This window comes from Chionomys nivalis, chromosome 26 (assembly GCF_950005125.1).
Source record: "Chionomys nivalis chromosome 26, mChiNiv1.1, whole genome shotgun sequence".
Lineage (NCBI taxonomy): Eukaryota > Metazoa > Chordata > Mammalia > Rodentia > Cricetidae > Chionomys > Chionomys nivalis.
In genome coordinates, this window is record NC_080111.1 from 32,768,863 (window position 1) to 32,787,494 (window position 18,632).

Here is an 18,632-nt window from a genome sequence, read left to right on the forward strand (position 1 = left end):
GACATTTCATACATGTATATAATAGATTTTGTTCATTTTCAATCCACTATTATCATATTCTGTTCCCACACCTGTTTCCCTTTCTCCATCTCCAAGTTTTCCTTCTACTTTCCTGTATTATCTCTAGTGTTTTTATTTTACCTCTTTAATGATTATGTTTACATATATGTATGATATAAATATATAACTATAACCTGCTGAGTTCATTTGTTTAAGGATTGATCATTTGCTATTGGATAATCAATTAGAAGTCTCATCTATCATTCTCCTTCTCTCAGCAGTCATTGCCTATAGTTCTTTTTTTTTCACTTTCACATAATCATTTAATGTAATAATTTTTTCTAATCATTGTTTAACTTCAATCCAGAAATTTTGTCATATTTTACTTTCACATTCATTCCAAAAAATGTTTACTTTCCTTATGACATTCTCTTTTATCTTTTTTAAAGAAAACACTATCTTTTTTCATTTCAATTACCAATCCCAGTTCCCACTCCCTTCCCTCCTCCCTTTACTTTCACCTTTCCCTACCCCCAACACCCCATCCACTTCCCAGAGAGGGAGCTCTGAGCACATTGCTCCAAAGAAGGACCAAGGCCTTCCCCACTATATCCAGCCTGAGCAAGGTATCCATTTAAAGAGAATGGATTCCAAAAAGCCAGTACAAGCATCAAGGACAAATCCTGGTGCTACTGCCAGTGGCCCGGCAGTCTGCCCCAGCCATATAACTGTCACCCACATTCAGAGGGTCTTAGTTTGGTCTTGTGCTGGTTCCTTCCCTGTCTGACTGGAGTTGGTGAGCCATTAGCTTAGTTTCAGTGATTGTCCCCTTCATGGTTTTGACCTCTTTTCTCATATTCTCACTCCTCCCACTCTTTATCTGCACTTTAAGAGCTCACCCCAGTGCTCTTCTGTGGGTCTCTGCCCTGTCTCTATCAGTTGCTGGATGAAGGTTCTATGGCAACATTTAAGATAATCATCAGTCTGACTACAGGGCAAGGCCCTCTTCCTCTGTTGCATAGGGTCTTAGCTGGAGTCATCCTTGTGGATTCCTGGGAATTTCTCTAGTGCCAGGTTTCTTGCTAGTCCCATAATGGCTTCCTCAATCACCATATTTCTTTCCTTACTCTCTGTCTCTGTCTTTCTCCCATCTTAACTATTTTGTTCCCTCACATTCTACTCCCCCTTCCCCTTCTCATGGCCTCCTCCCCTTCCACCATCCCTTCCCCCCGCCACTCCCATGCTCCCAATTTTGTCAGGAGATCTTGACTATTTTCCTTTCCCAGGGGAACAATATATGTTTCTCTCAGGGTTCACCTTGTTACTTAGCTTCTCTAGGATCATGGATTATAGGCTATCCTTTGCTTTATAGTTAGTATCTACTTATGAGTGAGTACATACCATGTTCATCTTTCTGGGTCTGGGTTACCCTAGTCAGGATGACTTTTTTTCTAGTTCTATCAATTTGTATGCAAATTTCAAGATGTCAATGTTTTTTACCACTGAGTAAATGTGCCACATTTACTTGATTCATTCTTTTGTTGAGGGGCATCTAGGTTGGTTCTATTACAAATAATGCCACTATGAACACAGTTGAGCAATGTCCTTGTGGTATGATTATTTTTTGGGTTTATGCCCAAAAGTTGTATTGCTGGGTCCTAGGTTAGATTGATTCCCAATTTTCTGAGATATCGCCATACTGATTTCAAAAGTGATTGTACAAGTTTGCATTCCCACTACTAATAGAGGAGTGTTCTCCTTACTCCATGTCCTCTCCAGCATAAGCTATCATTGGTGTTTTAGATCTTAGACATTCTGTCTAGTATAAGATGGTATCGTGGAGTCATTTTTATATGCATTTCCCTGATGGCTAAGGATATTGAACATTTCCTTAAGGGTCTTTCAGTCATTTGAGATTCTTCTGTTGAGAATTCTCTGTTTAGTTCTGTACCCCATTTTTTAATTGTATTATTTGGAATTTTGATGTCTAATTTCTTGAGTTCTTTATATATTTTGGAGATTAATCCTCTGTCTGATGTGGGGTTAGTGAAGATCTTTCCCATTTAATAGACTGCCTTTCTGTCATATTGACTGTGTCCTTTGCTTTGCAGAAGCTTCTCAGTCTAAGGAGGTCCCATTTATTTATTGTTGCTCTCAGTGTCTGTGATACTGATGTTACATGTAGGAAGTGATCTCCTGTGCTCATGCGTTGAAGGCTACTTCCCACCTTTTCTTCTACCAGGTTCACTTCGGTCGGATTTATATTGAAGTTGTCTTTAATTCATTTGGACTTTAGTTTTGTGCCTTGGGATAGATATGAATCTATTTGCATTCTTCTACATGTTGACATCCAGTTTTGCCAGCTTTCTTTTTTTTCCCATTGTATAATTTTAGCTTCTTTGTCAAGAATCAGGTGGTTATAGGAAGGAGTGTGGATTAACATCTGGATGTTAAAGTCAATTCCATTGGTCAACCTATCTGTTTTTATGCCAATATCAAGCTGTTTTCATTACTGTAGTTCTATAATAGACCTTGATCTTCTTTACCTAGAGGCATGACCTTATGAGATTGCCACCCTCCATAGTCATGTTAGCTGGTATTGCTCAGGTCTTGTTTAGGTAACCATATTATTAAAATTTCATGAGTGTGGCTTCCTGTTCTATATAGACGACTCAATCTCTTAGTAGAGATTCTGGTCCTCTATCTCCTACAGACTTTCCACTTCCTCTTCCAAGATCCCCAGACCTTAGGTGTAGGAATTGTCATATATAACTTGATGAGAACACAAAAGTGGCAAAATAATTTAACCTCATTGTTACTAATTACCAAGAATACTTAACTTAAAACTGAGCAGTCATTTTGAAGCATGGGTTTATTTAAATTTGTCTGCAGTTCACCCCATTTTTCTTAATTTTGTTCCCTGGTCCAAGAAGTTAGAAAGGTTAAAAACTATGCCTTTCTTTATGGGAGCACAACATACAAAACAAAGATTTCTCATTTTATTTGTTCAGGCTAGTTTTCCTTTAATATACCTGACCACTCTATTATTCATTGGACAGCTCTGAGTTTTCCATAAAGTATATGATAACCAATGATAAAAATAAACTATAAGTACCATGTGGCAAACATTGACTTAGGATTTTAATGATATGAAGAGTTAAGAATGTTGACTGCTGTATACAAATATTTACTATTACTTTGTTCTTGATGTTTAGGGTTTCCTTTTCAGAGAAAATTTTATTACCCAAGAAACTAAGTCAGTATGTATTACAATTCAAGCTCGCCAATTTCCATTCATCATGCCCCAGTACTACTAAAATATCCACTATGACTCCTCTTTGAAAGCCCACACCTGTGCTCTGAGGTCCATCTTACTTTCTTTTCTAAAACCTATCTTAACTCCTATGCTCAAAGTCTGCACTGAAATATCTTTAATAAAATCCCAGGTCTTTAGACTGCCTAATTCTGAAATTCTTTTCTCCAGTGAAGCCACAAAACCTGGGATTGCCCAGGTCAACACCTGTGCTGACTGGTTTTGTGTGTCAACTTGACACACTAGAGTCATCAGAGCGAAGAGCCTTAGCTGGGGAAATGCCATGATGAGATCCAGCTGTAAGGCATTTTCTCGTTTAGTGATCAGTGTGGGAGAGCACAGTCCATCATGGGTGGTGCCATCCCTGGGCTACTGGTCCTGAGTTTCATAAGAAGGCAGGATGAACAAATCATCGGAAGCAAGTCAGTAAGCAGCACTCGTCCATGACCTCTGCATCAGCTCCTGCTCGGGGATCCTGCCCTGTTTGAGTTCCTGTCCTGACTTCCTTGGAAGCTCACGCAGGGTTCTTCTGAAGCATTATTGGTGATTTTTCCTCACTCTCCTTGGCTGTTCTGTTCTACTCTTGGCTTACATATTATCTTGGTTTCTCTGTTTCCACTTTCTGGCCAGAGACTCAGGTAATGATTAATGAGTGTCAGTGGCACCAAATACAGAAATTCTGTAGAGAAATCTGTACCAGTTCCTTGATCAGATAGAACAGCACCAGGAACAACTAACCTTCTCCAAATGAGAATAAAGGAACTATTTCACCAAAGCAGCACATTCTAGATCCAAGGCACATTAGAAATAACTGGCTAATTATATATAAAAAAAAAACTCTTTATCCTATGATTCTAAAGGTGTCCACTACAGGCTCTACTTCACTACTGTCCGCAAAGCAAAGAATCTTGAATATAAGGAACTCTGCAATCACCTCATCCCTCTATTATTGATTTAACACTCGGTAAGACTCTGACTTCCCATCTTTAATTCTGGATCTACACTATGTGATGTTTTGAGGAAGAGGCTTCCCTAACTTTCAGAGCCAAAATAGGTGAAACTGAACTCCCCATGTTCTCAACTATGAGAGATCTACAAACCCAGATACTTTGTGTATCTATTCATTTGCACTGAATGAACCTTGGGCATCTGATCCAGGTGAGGAACTCAGAATGAGTACCCATATTGCACTGGATGGACCTATATGCCTGACTGAGGAAGGAAACTCAATGTAATACCCCAGGTGCACACCTCTCTCTCCCTCCCTCTTTCCATTTTTCTTTTAGATATAGAAACAAGAATGGAAAGTACAGTTTAACCTTACTATAAATTCAAAAGTTAAAAATCTTTGGGCTAAAATAACACCGAGGAAGAAAATGTCTTTCCATCTTTCTATCTATAAGGGTATCTTCCCTTTTCCTGTTTATTTGCATAGCAACTTCATCTTCCAATTATCTGTGCCACTAAGACATCTTTACATCTCATAGGAATGTAAACGCTCTACTTGGTTTTTATTTGGTATTTGGATTTTGTATAATTCTGCCATATGTCTAGGATGACCGTTTTTTCCATGTGTGTTTTAGAGATTGTATAATATTAAAAATCAGTGTAGAATATGTGTGTATGTGTTTGAGTAACAAAATTTGTGCACCTGTTATTTACACATTTTTTAACTTACTATACACTAAGTTACTATTGGACCAGTCTACTTGTTATGCATATGAGTGCGAGTCTGAGCATTTTGGAAAGGATTCTGTGATTTTTGTGATTAACTGAAATGCAGAATTTTTAAATACTAGATAGATTTAAACAGGAACCAGAATGGGGAGGGACAACCAAAACCAAACATGTGAAAAACATGGAAACCAGCTACCTTATAAGCTAACTAAAACACATAATTTATTTTTTAAAAGATTAAAAACTCCCAGGCAGTGGTATCTCACTTCTTTAATCCCATCCCAGCACTCGAGATGCAGAAGCAGGTGGATCTCTAAGTCTGAGGTCAGTCAGGTTTACAGAGACTAGTTCCAGGACAGTCATGCCTACACAGAGAAATACTGTCAAAAAAAAAAAAAAAAAAAAAAAAAAAAACAGCAAAATCTTTCAGGAAGTTTGAACAGAAGCATTCTGTATAAGTAGATAGTATTGGTCCTAGAAATCAGAGATTATTAAATGAAAATCCTTGTGCCCTGTGAGATACCTCCATGGGCATCATTGGTCACAGCAGTCCAACATAATACAAGTCGTTGCCATTATTGTAACAAAATTTAAACCTCTAAAAAACTGGTTAATTTAAAAGTGCTTCTTTAGAAAACTGTGACTGTTAGCATACTTTGGCTGTGGTTCAGAAATAGCCTTCTGTGTTGTCAATAGAATAAATTTGTTATATTAAAATTAAATGTCAGGCAAGGTACGCCACACTTTTAATCTGAGTACTCAGGAGGGTAGACAAGCAGATCTCTTAGTTCAAGACCAGCCTGGTCTACATAGTGAGCTCCAGATCAGCCAAGACTACATAAGACCCTGTCTCAAAAAAAAGTTACCACATTTTTTAAAGAAAAATAAAACAAGTAGAAACTATTAAGAACATAGATGAATAAATTATAAATATAAACAAACTTATAAAATGCATTTTTTGGCAAAGTCTGTAAAAGGAAAAAAGAAATGCTTTCAGGTAAGAACAGGTCTAGGACAGGTCTTCAGCACTGTTTTTGTTCTAAAGAATTGCTCCAGAATGAAAGTTAAAAGAGAGATGCTAAAACCAAAACACTTAAGCAAATCCCAAAAGTTCTAAGACAGTAACAAAAACATTTATGAAAAGTAAAACCTTGAAAACAAAACATGTCATGTATATGATCAAATTTACTATAAAACTAAAAAAAAAAGAAAAAAACAAAATCCCTTTAGTAAGATTTTTTTGGATGCTATTCCATAAATCAATCTGCTCAAGACATTAAGTGGGAGTTGCAGAAGCAGGCATTGCAGCCAAAACACTTCAGGTTAACTTTTAAATTTGGCTTTCGGGGTTCTCAACATGAGAGATAAAATACAGTCCGTCCCAAAATCCTGAGTGAGAAGATAGATGCACAGAGACAAGTGCACTGTACTCTCTAGGTCCCACAGTTGCCTGCCCTCCTCAGAAAGACCCAGTGCTAAAGAATGGATTTTAAAGGCCAACACTTACCCAAACTATAGGAAACCAAGACTAAAACAGAACCGTTTTCAACAAGGTTCTAAAACAAAACAAAAAAACAAAGAGGAAACCAGGGTGAGGGATGATGTCCCACCCTCTGAAGAGAGGATGTGTCTTCAGATCCAATCATGACTGTCTAAAGACTGGCACTTCCAAGTTTCGCCAATACAAGAACTACCAACACTCATCTAGGTGCCTCAGGTAACTTGACATGACAGATGAAATCATTAATCATCCAGTATGAGAGCTTTGTTCTCTGCTTTAATTGATAACCTATGACTCCCTTTTTAAACTATGTAGCAACCAGTGTTAATAGTAGATTCCAAATGCCCCCCAAAACCTTGTTTTCAGTCTTAGCTTTAGAAAATCCTGATAGAAGAGCCTGTAGCCAGTACAACCAAAATCCTCACAAATGGTTACAGTTTACACAATGCTAGACAAGTCTCTGAAAGCTTTTCCCCAAAATTCAGTATGAGTCAATTTTATATAAAGACAAAGGAAGTCTCCAGCCAGACTTCTTGGAGAGGATATAGCTAATGGATTCCATATGATTCCATTGTCCTAAACAGAAAAAATAAATAAATAAAAAGAAATTTATGAATCATTTCACCTAAAAGATAGGCATTATATGCTCTATTCTCTTGTGCCTTAGGGGTAAAGGACTGTAAAGTAATATCCCAGAAGATAAAACTTCTTTAACCTAGCACAAACAGAAGAGGCACTCCAAGGAAAGGAAAACAATTACGTTTTTCTCAAATGTTTCACTGTTGAGAATGGAAATCTCTTCTGATGTTCTCTGGCCACTTCCTGATGGATAAATGACTGCCCCTCCAACTAAACAATCTCAGTTACTCTCTACACTAGAACACCCTTCTAAGTCTCCACAGCCTTGAGCACTTCTTCCAACGATTAAAAAAGATAAAAAATGCTCTTCAAACAACACAGAAAGACTTCTCCATACAAAGATAAGTTCATTTCTATAAGTAATTGTAGCCTTACCTTTTTTTCAATTGTTTCAGTTTTCTTGTTTTAAGAACTGTTTTTTTTTTTTTCAATTATGAGGGTATGTGCATATTTCAGTGCAATTGCCTGTGAGGGCCAGGAGAGAGTGTCACACCCATCCCACGGAGCTGGTGATAGAAAGAATTGTGAACTGCCTGATGTGGGTGCTGGGAAGTGAACTCTGTTTCCCTGAAAGAACAGTAAGACTGCTTAACTATTCAACTGTCTCTCTACCCTATCCCTCTCCTCATTGTTTTCATTTCAGTCATTGCTGATATATACTCAATCATAATATTATTTTCTTTTTAATTTAGTCCATTATTAAAACTGTTCTTTTATGTTTTGCCACAGTATCAATATGTAATTATCTATATATTCTTTTTATAGCCTGTAAAAACTCCTAAACTCAAGAAGTAAGTTAAAGAGGAAAACTCTCTTAAAAGACCTGATGGCTTTGATGTACTAACAGCAGTGTTATTAGAGACTGTACATGGACCCTTGACAAGTCAGGCAATGTGTTTTCACCTCTCCATGATAATATATACATACATAAATTAAGTCTATGTCATAATTTTCTTGAAGCTTTAATGATTTACTAGCATCATGATTGTTAGGCTACATAGGAGAAAAGGTCCTGTTATTTTTCAACAGTGACATAGTAACCTGCTGTGCAATATATTTTCTTTTTTGTTTAGTATCCTACACAACAACATCCTTTCTTCCAAATTTCTGCAGGTGATGATCCTCTATCCTTGGAGTTCTTGTATTTGTCTTAGGCCAAAGTCAAGACTCATCCATGGATGTGTTCAAGATGGAACATGTTACCAAAAATTGAGCTTTGGCCTTAGACAACCCATAAGGTTGGGTTTAATGTCTTACAAAAATTGAGTCAAAATGGAAAGACAGGAAAAATTGTAGGGACTAGGGAAGATAATGAAGGCCCTCATCCTAGAGACTGGTGGAATCTTCACAGCAAGCAAGAAGCAAAAATTCCAAAACAATTAACACTTTCTGTGAAAAGGCCATTGACATAGACATAGAATAATTCCTTTCCTAGGTTGATATTTTATGTTAAAATATCAATGGACCAGGCTCAAGGCCTAAATGTATATGACCTTATGTACTACCTCACTCCTTTCCCCATACATTTCCTGGGACTTCAAACAAGACTGTTGGCTTGTTCACAGTAAAGATATCTCTTATCTTTCTGGAAAGAAAAATGTTCATAGGCTAAGCTTTATCATTTTCCACACCACGGCAATGTTTCTATATTCATCCAAAAGCTCAAAGTATACTGTTGGCACTTTGCAACTCATTCTTGTAACACTATGGTAACACATGTGGAAACTGATTGCTCCATTTTACAGATGTAAAAATGACATCTTAGAGTCAATCGTTACTAAATTGGAAATAAAAGTTATATATTGAAGGTTTCAGAATGTAATTGTGTATTCAGGTGGCAATGTCCTCTACAAAGTGAAAGTAATTCTCTCTGTACATGACTACCTTCCTGAGACTCAATCAAAGAGAAGAAAGTAGTGCAAAGCACTGAGCATGAAAACTTCTCCATATTTGAAAATGTTCTACTCTACAAAGGATTCTCAACAACGGGTTATGGAGACAGCCACCTCCAACCAAACGAAGAGAAGAGTTGGTACCATAATTCCAATGGTGAGCCAAAGAGCTTGGTACTAATCATCAGATGCAATCACATCATCTACTTCCTTTTCACTATCATCTCTCTCTCTCTCTCTCTCTCTCTCTCTCTATCTATCTATCTATCTTTCTATCTGTCTGTCTATCTGTCTGTCTGTCTCTCTATCTATCTATCTCCTTGTGTGTGTGCATAAATGAGTGTGCACAGAGTTTAGAGATTTCTAGAGTCAGTTTCTTTCCTTTCACTGTTTCCAGTACCAAACTCAGGTCATCCAGCCTGACGTCAAGCACTTTCACATGGTGATTCATCCCTTGGTCATCTTGCTTTTTTACAAGGCTACAATTGGAACTTGCAAAGCCACTTACCCAGGGCCTTAAAACAAAATGCAAAGCAACCAAACAAGTTGAAATTACATCCTTGAAATAACTAATTTTCTGTATTCATTGACTCTACTTAAGATTCATTGAATCTTACTATGTCTATGGATGAGTATTCCTTTACATTGTGTGAAGATGTGTCACTGTGATTGGTTTAGTAAAAAGATGTTGTGGAATATTAGTTGAAGGTGTGTTACATTTGTTTATGCTGTAGAATATTTGTTTAATGGTGCAAAGATGTCTTGCATTCTTTTCTGTTACATTTGTTTAACTCTGTAAAGTTGTGTTACTTTGCCTATCTAAAACACCAGATTGGTCTAAAGAGTTGTATGGCAAATAGCTAGGTGAGAAAGAGGTATAGGTGGGGCTGTCAGGCAGAGAGAATAAATATAAGAAAAGAGGAAGAAGCAAGAAAAGGAGCTGAGAAGGAGGATCAGAGTAAGCCAGAGTAAGAGAGAAAGAAAGGTATATAGAATAGAAAAAGGTAAAGGCCCAGAGGCAAAAGATAGATGGGGTGATTTAAGTTTTAAAAAAAAAGCAGGCAAGAAACAAGCCAAGCTAAAGCTGGGCATTCATAAGTGTAGGCCCATATTTCTATTTGGTATGACAGCCAGGCTCTAAAGCCATTGTCACTATCTGAGGATGGTCACGTAATCTTCCAGACAGGCTGTCACTAACCTAACAAAAGGTCAGAATGTTTTGTTCCTTTCTTTGTAATTTGGAGGATGCCTGATAGAGATGTTAATTCAAGCCTACATGAGAGCTAGCATACAGAGCAGATGGGTAGATGTGGATGTGACAAAAGGCCATTCACCTGGTTACCTAGGAGACAGAATGCTAATATATTTCCCCTAAGTTAAGTTTTGATATAAAGACTGTTTGGAGAATAAACAAGAAGAATTCTTCAGGATGTGAACTCAGGATATCATGAGGGATCTCTGAGAATCTCTCTTTCGATGAAACCATGTGAGTCATGTTTTTATTCCCATCTCCTCCACACTGGTCCAGAGAGAGATAGCTTATGTTGGGGTCTGGTAGAGAAATAATTTATGGTCTAGTCTAGCACCGGACCCTGACACATAAGTAAGAATAAGTTTCTGTGTATTTATTTGGGAGCTGGGTAAACCCCCCTCAAGAGCAAAAAGAAGAGAGAGAGAGCTGGATGTCCAATAGCTAGGCAGGAAGAGATTAGGCAGGACTTCTGAGGACATAGAGAACTCGGAGAGGAAGAAAGGTTGCACTGGGAGTCAAACATAGTGAAAACAACAAGATGAAGTAACAAGTCACACAATGGAATGTAGATTAAAATAAATGGGTTAAGTTATAAGAGCTAGTGGGACAAGCCTAAGCTAAGGCCAAACTTTCATAATTAATAAGAAGTCTCTGTGTCATTATTTAGGAGCTGGCTGGCAGGACAGACTCACTCCATGTGTCATGGTTACTTTTTTTTTTTTTTTTTTTTTTTTTTTTTTGAGACAGGGTTTCTCTGTGGTTTTGGAGCCTGTCCTGGAACTAGCTCTTGTAGACCAGGCTGGTCTCGAACTCACAGAGATCCGCCTGCCTCTGCCTCCCGAGTGCTGGGATTAAAGGCGTGCGCCACCATCGCCCGGCGTCATGGTTACTTTTGTATTTCTCACTTTCAAATGATTTGGAGTCATTTTGAAAAAGCTTCCAAATAAATTTCCCAGTTCCTTACATCCTTCTACATGAACACTCATATAAACACACTTATTTTTCAGGCTCTACAAGGACATTGTTGTTATTTTTTAAAGTCTTAAAACCAGAAACTATTCTATTTCATCTTTTGTGACATCTTCATTTCTGACATTGACTCTCACCACCTACTATTTTACTGCCAATCAGAAATGCATCTTTTAGCCAAACCATTTGTGTCTATATGACTAACATGACAGAGCCTATGTATTGCCTCTGAAGTTCTCCTTTCCACATTTAGAACCACTTAGTCTTCAGCTCTCCACTTAGGCTAAGTCTCAGCCACTTCTGGAGAGCTCAGCTCCTCTGTCATTGATGTTCCTCTAGAATGTCAGCCAAGAGCAGCTTAATCCTCCAAAGGGCCACTCAATGAGTTCATAGATCCCAATGTGTTCCTATGGCCTGACACTCAGACTTCTGGTCTTCTTCTTGATGAGCATATCATCTTAGAACATCACCCACGAAGCTAAGACTCACTCACTTTTACTCCCATGTTTGTTCTCCCTTGCCCATCTTGGCCACCTGGACAGATTATCACCAAGAACTAAGTTCCAGGCACTTGAGTATAATAACATCTAACATCCAGTAATGTTCAGTTATTCCATTGACAGTGAGAACACAAGCAAACCAAAGAGAAATATCATTAGCAAGAGAGCCAACACCAAAGGACCATTTGCAGAGCTGATACTGTATGGAGTGAAATAACAAGAGAACACTGATCTATACAGACTCCTCCCACTGTAACCTCTACACCCTCTCTCTGAAACTCACATTCAAGTGGGCAAACTGCCTGTTATTTCAGAGGACCAAGGTTCAATTCTCAGCACCCACACAGCAACTCACAACCATCTTTAACTCTAGTTCCACATGATTCAGTCCTTTCATCTGGCACATGCATGGTGCACAGACAAACATGCCAAGAAAACCCCTGTACACATACAGTAAAATAGTTCTTAATAACCAGTGCCTGAGAGTGTCAAAAATAACCCATGACTAACTTGTATGTTTTTCCTTAACTTTCATTTTGATTTTTCACTTTCATTGTGCTTGCTAAGTGGCAGCTGGTCCATGATACCATGACAACCAGAGAGTCAACAACTGCAGTGTTTCTCAGCAGCTGAATCTGCTCTGGTAAATTTCACGAGCCACTTGAATCCTTGCTGTGTTGTTACAGGGGAGAGGTGAGTCTCAGCTAAAGGAACTGTTTTAAAACTCCAAGATTGCATGTGTCCTTGAAGACTTTTGAAGAACCCTTGGCCTGAGTATATCAAGTTTTCAAGCCTTTATTCACAGGCTACCTGGATTTGGTGCCACGATAGATATTCTGCTGGGACTCTGGTTATAAGTTTAAAGTTCTCAGATACAAAATAAACCAGATTTATAGTTATATTCTCTTGCAAAAATACAGTACCCTCTTCATGAACCACTAATGTTGGTTCCACCTTGGCTCTTTCTCACGACTTGAAAAATCCTCTACAGAAATTCTGAAATGTTTAAAACTGTTCAGAGTATTTCTAAAGAACTGCAAAAGTTATCCAGTGAGAGTACTATTTTTTTCTTCAAAAACGTGAGTACTTACCACAACAGATAGATGAAATTTAGTATCAAATGGCATGCTTTTATAAAATAGAATAAGGGTAGAATAGAGCAGACAATATCTGAATTTATCTGACCTAATTGATGTGTGTTGTGTTTTAATTACATGTGTGCATATCTGTATTAGTGGGGTTTCTATTACTATAAACATCAGAGATCATTATTTTACAAAAATAAAAGGGTTGCGGGTGCGGTGGTGCACACCTTTAATTCCAGCACTTGGGAGGCAGAGTCAAGTGGATCTCTGAGTTCAAGGCCAGCCTGTGTCACAAGCAATTGATATAGTTTCTGTGTGATTACTTCGGGTCTGGGCAGCCGGGAAATGAACCAGCAGCCTCCACCTACAAGCCTGGTCTACAGAGTGAGTTCCAGGAGCTAAACAGAGAAACTCTGTCTCCAAAAATCAAACATAGGGGCTGGAAAGATGGCTCAATAGGTAAGAGCACTGGCAGCTCTTCCTAGAGGACCTAGGTTTTATTCCCAGTACCCACATGGCAGCTCACAGCTATCTGTAACTCCCATTCCAGGGAATCTGACACCTTCACACCAATGCACATAAAATAAAGTTGAGTAAATTATTTAAAAGAACAAACATAGCCGGGCGATGGTGGCGCACGCCTTTAATCCCAGCACTCGGGAGGCAGAGGCAGGCAGATCTCTGTGAGTTCGAGACCAGCCTGGTCTACAGAGCTAGTTCCAGGACAGGCTCCAAAGCCACAGAGAAACCCTGTCTCGAAAAATCAAAAAAAAAAAAAGAACAAACATAAATAAATACGTAAGTAGATAGATAGATAGATAGATAGATAGATAGATAGATAGATGAGAGAGAGAGAGAGAGAGAGAGAGAGAGAGAGAGAGAGAGAGAGAGAGATGATGATGATGATGATGATGATGTTTGGCACACAATTCTGGAGTTTTACTTCATGACCCATTGATGCTGTTGCTTTGGAACTGTAACAAGACAGCCTGTCATGGTGGTAGCATGCAGACAGTACATCAAACCTGCCCACTTTAACATAAGCCAGGTAGTAAAGAATAGGAGAGGCCAACATTCTATAATCTCCTTCAACAACATGCCCCCACAGTAATCTAAAGAACTCCCATTAGGTCCTAAGTCCTAAAGGATCCACCGCTTTCCAGTGGGATCCTTATAGGTCAGTGCCTTATAGGTCATACAGACCTTTGGGGGTCACTAATCCAAACAATAACTCTCTCTCTCTCTCTCTCTCTCTCTCTCTCTCTCTCTCTCTCTCTCTTTGTGTGTGTGTGTGTGTGTGAGAGAGAGAGAGAGAGAGAGAGAGAGAGAGAGAGAGAGAGAGAAATCATAATGTAAAAATGTAATTCTTACCATGGATCTAGATGTAATTTTATTGTATGGTAGATCTAATGAAGAGGGGCAGAAGAAGAAGTAGAAGGGAGGAGGAGGGGGACACTTAGATGCCATCCACAACTAGAACTACAGTTAGTGTGCTGTTTAGGAAGACTAAGTTAACTCCAGGATGTTTGACTCTGTGTAGTTCCAGCTCAGTTAGATTCAAAAGTTAATACAAATGCCATACCTAAGGGATCATATGAAATAATTAGGAGCTCTTTGGAATTTATTTAATGTAAACATTGTAGAAGAGGGGCCAGAAGGTGGGGATGGTGCAGTGTAATGTCATCACTAGGCAAGAGGAAGTCATTGTATCCTGAACAAAGGATTACTGTAGTAGGTCTGCACAAGAAGAGGCCCACCAACAGTAAGGCAAGGATAGAGGAGGCACTTGAGACTGGGGAGTATTTCTCCACATTACCAGACTATTTTCTACTGAAAGATTCAAGGAAATGTAAAGTCAATCCATTCAGTTGTGTGCCCATTGGTGACTCTACTAGGCTCCAGTGAATGATCCCAATCCAATACACAGAAACCTAGTCATCATTGACCTGGCCCAGGTGGTGGGGTCAGTAGAAGTGTGAGGGAGGTAAGAGAGGAGTCCTAGAATGCATTATATGTATATATAAAATTGTCAAGTAATAAACTTAATAAAAACGTGATTAAATTTTAATTAGGTTGAAAGAAGTCAAATAATTTATTAGCATTCACATAGAAAGTAACTAGTGCAACCAACTTTGGGAATTGAACCCAAGTTCGGCTGTTACTCAAAAGTTCACAAAAGGACTGGAGGGATGGCTCAGTGGTGAAAGAACTGGCTGCTCTTCCAGAGATCCTGGCTTCAATTCTCAGGACCCACATGGTGGTTCATAACCAGCAGTACCAGGTACACTCATGGTACACAGACATACATACAGACAAAACACCCATATACATAAAAATAATAAGGATGATAATAATTATTATTAATAATTTTAAAGGTCAACACATACTTTTTCACACAAACACAGATATCAACACCACTGTCTTCACACATACTGTCACAAACCATTTCAGAAACTCCGAAGAACAGTAACGGAAGAAAGCGAACTTAGCAGAGAAAGAGCAAGGCCAATGGTGGTGCCCTAACATCCCTTCCCAAGTGCCCTGTGAGATCAAAGTCTACAATTTCACCAGTAGAGATCAGTTCTCATCCCAGCTTGGGATGTCCAAGTCTAGTTTAACACCAAACAGAGTGAGGGCTACAGAGTGTAGAACCAGACCTTTCTTGGAAGCAAGTTAATACAGGTTCAGCTGGGGCCTTTTCAGTCACCCAGGAATCCTCACTCCATTTTAAAGTAGCACAGAAAGCAAACTTCAATTTGTCAGGATCTCAGTGAACACCAACAGCTCCTGAGACAATATACAAAAGAGAGCATACCAAGGAGCTTCTCTAATACTAAACAGTAGTATTGTTATGTTCCAGCCACCTTTGAACTAGAAAGAAGGCTATGAAATTTTAATAGAAAGGGCTTTTTAATTCATACAAAGCTTCCTAATGAGCGTCCTGTCTTCCCACAGAAGTACACAGGAAGCAGACCATGGTTGTTATCTTAGGAAGCAAACATCCCATTACAATACTGTCTTAAGGATTCTTTTTCAGCCAAACACTTGCCATACATTTTTTGCAGACCTAAACATCCAGCCCCCTTCATTCCTCACCTCTAGCTGATCTTGACAAAAAGACTTTCCCTATAGAAAGTGCATGGAGTATGAAAGTGGAAAAAGTCACAAAGTTTTTACTCAAACTTTCTTGGTGTAGGATGTGTTGTTTTCTTTGGTTGAATAAAGAGACTGCCTTGGCCTTTTGATAGGGCAGCCCCTAGGTGAGCAGAGTAGACAGAACAGGATACTGGAAAAAAGAGCAGAGTCAGGCAGATATCATGCTTCTCCTGCCCAAGATGGATGCTGGTTAGACTCATGCCGGTACGCCACAGTTAAGTGGTGATACACATTAAGAGAAATGGGTTAATCAAGATGTGAGAGTTAGCCAGTAAGAGGCTAGAGCTAATGGACCAGGCAGTGTTTTGATTAATACAATTTCTGTATGATTATTTCGGGGTTAAGCTAACTGGATGGCGGGATGCGGCCCGCTCCTCCTACTACACTTTCTGCCAGCTCTGGGAATTCACCTGGCTTTGAAATGTGTATAAATGGGAGTGGCTGTTGTATTTTTTATCAAATATTTGAGAGGCTTTTAAACTCAATTACACATAGTGGACCATGGGACACATTGTTAATACTATAACAATACTGACAAAATAATAAAATATATTTTAAAAAATACTCTTGAAAAGAAAATAAAAGCAAAGAATAAGTGTTTGATGTTGATTTTCAGACCACAAAATGAAATGTGTAGCAAGCTTTTCTCAGCCCCTCTTACTTATGATTTTAAATCAGCAGCTCAGTCTCCAAGGATGACATCCTCAACTGAGGCTACTGAAGAGAAGGATAACTGTTTGATATTAACCCTGGACAAACGGCTGAGGTACGCATTTAACATATCAAAGCAGGCACTCGCCTCCATGTTCTCCCACATCCCTCAGTCCTACCTGTTGTACCATGTGGCAGACAAATCCCAGACCTGCCTCTGAACTTCTCTAGCCCAGTGACTGGGACGCCCTTGCCTCAGCTACCCTTCTCTATATAATCCAACCATTTTGGCTACACGAGTCATTTTTTGTCCTCCTGACCTCTTGGTCTTTTGGTCTCCTGGTTCTCCCTTCTCCCATACCCCATCTCCTCACAGGGCCCAGATCAGGGTCACTGTGAGACAAAATTAGGAAAAATATACCTTGCAGGTTAAGAGTTATGTTTGCAGTTAAGAATAAGTTCCTGTTTGTTCTGTGTTTGTTTGATCTATCTGCTATGGCAGATGTGTGCTTGTCCTTGATTGGCTGTAAGTGAGAGATACACAGGCAGGAAATACATTAGGGCATATGTTTGCCTGATTGGACCTGATGGGAAATACATGGCCCTGTGGTTTTGCTCTTTTTAAGCCTTTGCAAAACACGACTTATGGTCATTTTCTGAGAACCCAACTATATTGGTGTCAAGAGATGTCCAACTGGGGCTCTATCTCCCCCATTATTGGGTTATTTCATTTAGATCACTTTCATATGTGTATATATTTTTGGAAGCTTCTATAGAATTAGGTTTTCATACTACCCCTTAATTTTAGCCATCTCTCCCCATATTCACTTCCTGGTCTCCTTCTTCCCTTCCCTCTAAACTTGACCCTACCATTCTAGCACCCACCCCTATCCACCCATCCATAACTATCCCTGCTTCCCTTCCCTAGGGAGATCTATCTATCTTACTCAAGTCCCTTATTCTATATCTAATTTCTGTGGTTGATCTTCACTTATAAGTGAGTATATACCATATTTGTCTTTCTGGATCTGGGTTACCTCCATCAGGATGACTCTTTTTTAGCTCCATTCATTTACCTTCAAATTTCATAATTTTATTTTTCTAATAACTGAATAATACTCCTTATATAAATGTAATGTGTTTTCCTTATCAATTCATCTGTTGAAGGACATCTAGGCTGTTTCCAATTTCTGGCTATTGTGAATAAGGCAGCAATGAACATAGCTGAGCAAGTAAGTGTCTCTTTGGTAGGAGGAAGCATCCTTTGGGTATATACCCAAGAGTGGTATGGGTGGATCTTGGGGTAGATTGATTTTCATCTTCCTGAAGATTCACTACACTGATTTCTGTTGTGGTTGTATAAGTTTACACTCCCACCAACAATGGATGGGTATTTCCCTTGCCAGCATGGGCTGTCAGTTGTTTTATTGATCTTAGCCATTCTGAGGGTTGTAAAATGAGATCTCAAAGTAGTTTTGATTTGCATTTCCCTGGTGACCAGGGATCTTGAACATTTGAGTTTCTTCTATTGAGAATTCTGTTTAGATCTGTACCCCATTTATAATTTTCTTATTTTTTTCTTGATGTCCTGTTTTTGAATTCCTTGTATATTTTGGATATTAGGCCTCAACTGGATGTGCAGTAGGTAAAAATCTTTACCCATTGCCAGATGGAGATGGTGCATGCCTTTGATCTCAGCTTTTGGGAGGCTGAGGCAGTCAGATTTCTGTTAGAAGATAGATTGATCTACAGAGTGGGTTCCAGGATAGCCAGGGCTACACAGTGAAACCCTGTCTCAAAAAAAAAAAAAACAAAAAAAAAGTTTACCCATTCTGTGGGATGCTTCTTTGTCCAAACGACAATATTCTTTGCTTTACAAAAGATTTTCAGTTTCATGTGGTTTCACATATTGTTTATCTTAGTGCCATTGCTAATGGTGCTCTGTTCAGAACGTTATCTCCTATACCAATGAGTTTATGATTATCTCCTACTTTCTC